Raw genomic sequence first — 3,243 nt, forward strand, 5'->3', positions numbered from 1 at the left:
ACGACGAATATCTTCCCCCTACGGAATGGCGGCTCGGCCGCATAGAGAAAATATATCATGGCTCCGACGGTCATGTCCGCGTAGTTGATCTCCGTACACAAAGCGGCACACTAACTCGACCGCTCGTCAAGCTATGTTTCCTTCCAACCGCCTCTCCTACCGATTGCGCGAATACCATTACCTAAAATCATCAAACCGCAATAACGTAACAAAAACCGAGAGTATCAAAAGTGCCTAAATCCGGACCCTCGAACTCATACCAAGGGGCTTACGCCTAGCAATCATGTTCATAACTGCTTACAGCTATGCTATACTATACCGCAACAGCCCCGGCCGCAGCGCCACGCAACGTCACGCCTCGTCTCGCCGCCGCTCCGACGGCACCACCCCGTGCTGAGCATCCACAAAGGAGCCCATGAGAAATGCAAGGCGTACGATGCCCGCTATGTAGGCGCCCACACAAGCTGCGCCTATGCTCCATATTTAGGAGTATGCAGCCGCCGCAGCGCCAGCAAGTCACGCAGGCGCATGGGTACTGCCTCAATTGCTTGGCGCTATCCCACGCAACGAGGGAATGCGACTCCCCCATCAGGTGCCAACTATGCGACAGACCGCATCACACGCTGTTCCGACGTCCGATGATCGAGACGTCAGTGCCAAGCAACCATAGACGGCGAAGGCCGCACGACAGCAGTACAGCACGATCGCGGCGACCAGCAGTACAGCGGGGCCACCGCACTTGGAACCATCCTGGGGCTCGATATCGCGCTCCAGCGGTCACACATCGCCGGCACCAGCCTACGCAACATCCCCGTCGTGCAANGCGGCACCAGCCTACGCAACGTCCCCGTCGTGCAACCGGAATCAGCAACGTAGTGGAGACCCTGCAGCAACTCCAGCAACTACTAGGCTGAAGACTCACCTAGGGAGGCCGGGATGGCTCAGTGAGTTCGGCCGTTCCCCCGTTTTCGACCGTGAATGGCTCCGTGGAATAGCAGCAACCCTGCCTAATCGCCTACTCACCACGGCCCGTTCCACCCACATACACATAATACACGTACACATATATACACATGAATTGTACTCACTCATACACACACACATGAATTACAACACAACATGAAACAAAACACAATTTGTCGATCGTCAAGCCGAATAGACGTGTTCTCCCCGCCAATTATATTTTAATAAAACCCCCTTCAACGTTAACAAAAAGATTGTTCCATACTTGTTTTGTAGTGCCCTTCTGTTGGAAAACTGGTGAGTGTTGCCCTGGTGTAAGGGTAACGATGGTCCTTCTGCGCCAAACAGACAGGCACCTTTGAAAATTTAAATTGCTCAAAAAAAAAGGGTGAAAACAGTGAAAAAACCACACTGAAGCAAATACATACATAAATATATACAAAAATAAAGGCAAAAATGAACAAAAAGCAGCAAAGTCATAAATAATTTACTAAAATAAAACGGGCGCGGCGAGCAAATTTCACACTTAACACAAAACCAAAAATTTCGGGCACGAAAAAACCAAAAAAATTTATCACCAACAAGTGAGGAAGAGCATTGGGCAAACCAGCTACATAAAGGAAACGAGGGCGCAACGTCAACGAAGGAGGAGGACAGTATACGGAGCACAGGCACTCCAGAGGACAACATAGTTCAAACTCAACAACACCAACTAAACCCCAAAGCCCTTGAACACATCAAAGTTAGTTGTATCGTTCCACTTATTTACAAAAGTATCCTAAATCAAGCCAAAAAAGCGAACTGAGCCCGATTTAATAAAAAATATTTTTTCTTGAATAACGGCGCTAGTTAATTTACAGCTGCCAGGAAAAATTTAATTGCGATACACATATACATATTTATGAAAATTTAGTCCCCCTACCCAAGATATAAAAATATTCATACAGTCCACTCAGAAAACTAACAACTCAGCATAGCTTAAAAATAAAAGGCGCAAAATTATTTACATAAATGCCCGTATGTATCTAAATACATACAGAAATTCCGCAAAATAAATACAGTTCGCTTTAGAAGCTACATATAAAAAACAATAATTCCTCCGCTTGCTTATGTGCTTAAATTTCGTGTAATAAAACACAAACAATTATACCGCAATACATAAATATATTCAAGTGGACACTTGCCAATATTTCCAGCAATACCCCTTCTGTTTGTATAACAAACAGCAAGCAGGATTGCATAAAAAAGTAAGCAACAAAGCAAAATCATTGTTAATAAGAATTGGCGGCAAAACAACTAATAACGTATGTACACATAAACATAATACATACGTCATAATATTCTTCCCCAATTATCTAATACAATACAGGCTTTATATTGTTTATCGGTTCATATACATATAACATATATATGTACATACTCCCGTTCTTTGAACCCAAAAATAATATTGAAACCAAAACATACTCACATATCTTTATAAGCGGATTATTAGCAAGCAAACTGCATTGCTCAGTTACCGCTCTCTCATCATTTGCATGCACTAACATATACGTATACATACAAATATACGTATATACATGCCTATAGGCATACATATATGTACTAACGCAAAACTGCATACAAAAAAGTTATGAAAAGTGCGGGTACGAAAAATCGCGGCATATATACAATTTTTTAACAAATTTGATACATCATCTGATACAAAGAAGATCAGAGCAATAGATTTTCAAATAAATTATACATCCTAATAGGGGATTGTTAAATAAACATCCAAAGGAATTATTAAATAAACCTCCAAAACGCGTACATATATATCTACATAACATTTACATTGTTAAAAAGGTGCGGTAAAAAAACATAATAGTGCGGTTCTTTGTATTAATTAAATTAATTTGATCGGGTACACAGCTCACTAGCTGTAATTCGTATACCCAGAAAAAAAGGGACAAAATAAAAACCAAATTTTTTGTCTTTACAAAACATCCATAATAAAAGAGCGGTTATATTAAGTAATAAGGCGATACGTAACCTGACTAATTTAATCGGAGGTTACTCATTTATTTGCTTAAAGCAGTATAAACGGAGAAAAACCGGAAAAAGCTAAAAAAAAAATAAAAAAAATAAATAATACATAAGCACGTAAATAATAAAACACGAAAGAGAGTATTGCGGATACATTGTGTTACTATAAAGAAAAGTAAGTCAAAATCCGATCGACTATACGGGCACTCATATTATTCCATCATTCGCGGGTATTAAAATACATAGAAAAAAAAACAA

The sequence above is a fragment of the Rhagoletis zephyria genome, unplaced genomic scaffold (genome assembly GCF_001687245.7).
Source record: "Rhagoletis zephyria isolate East Lansing unplaced genomic scaffold, Rhagoletis_zephyria_1.1 Rzeph_scaffold_02384, whole genome shotgun sequence".
Lineage (NCBI taxonomy): Eukaryota > Metazoa > Arthropoda > Insecta > Diptera > Tephritidae > Rhagoletis > Rhagoletis zephyria.